We start from the raw sequence: 833 nt of genomic DNA, 5'->3' as shown, positions 1-833 counted from the left end.
AAAGCTGAGACTATTCAAAAAAAAAACCTTGAAAACAAGAGCAAAGTTGCAGGATTAATGTTTTAAAAGCATATTCTAAAGTAATCAAGACCATGTGGTGTTTTCATAAAGATAGATCAATGGGATAGAGTATAGAGTCAAGAAACAGACTGACACATATAAGGACAACTCATTTATTTATTTATTTTTATTTATTTATTTTTATGTATCAATTTTTCTCAGTGTTTGTGTTATTGATGCTGATGCTCAGGCCCTGACCCCGCACTTGCTGCTGCTTCTTGGTCTTCAGGTTTTCCTCATGCTTGTTCAGCCGGCGGCACATGGCATGTGTGTCCTTGGGCCACAGATCTAGGGGCTTGTACTCCTTACCCTGGTAGAATTTCCTGAGGTTCTCTTTCTGCGTCTGGATGATGACTGTGAGAACACGGGCACGGATCTGCCAACAACTTGGATCTTGGAGAGCTTGGAAGCCATGCCGCATGTCCCTTCGGGGACACGAAGCTGGGCCAGCTCCCCTTCAGCTCTTCCAGCTGGTGAGGTAGCTCCTCCTTCTTCGTGCTGAGAAGATCTCGAGCCTTCACCTTGGTCATGTCTGCACAATCCACAGCTGCCGAAGGAAGGTGGTTCAGGGAAAGGGCCAACTCATTTTTCACGGAGGTTCAAAGGCATGATACTGGAGAAACAACTAGATATCTATGTGCCAAAAAAAAAAAAAAAATGATACATGCCTTGGACGGTAAATAAGTGTTGACTCAAAGGATCATAACCCTGTGCAAAAAGCTAGGAAAAAGATAGACTAAAATCTTGTTACCTTGGGCTTAGCAACAAAAATT

At 42.9% G+C, this 833-nt stretch overlaps 1 pseudogene; it reads right to left on the bottom strand.

The window, feature by feature from the left end:
• Positions 1–208: 208 nt before the first annotated feature.
• Positions 209–590, bottom strand: LOC113927890 (annotated as a pseudogene).
• Positions 591–833: the final 243 nt, after the last annotated feature.

This window comes from Zalophus californianus, chromosome 7 (genome assembly GCF_009762305.2).
Source record: "Zalophus californianus isolate mZalCal1 chromosome 7, mZalCal1.pri.v2, whole genome shotgun sequence".
Taxonomy (NCBI): Eukaryota; Metazoa; Chordata; class Mammalia; order Carnivora; family Otariidae; genus Zalophus; species Zalophus californianus.
This window is presented reverse-complemented; position numbering and strand designations above follow the sequence as displayed.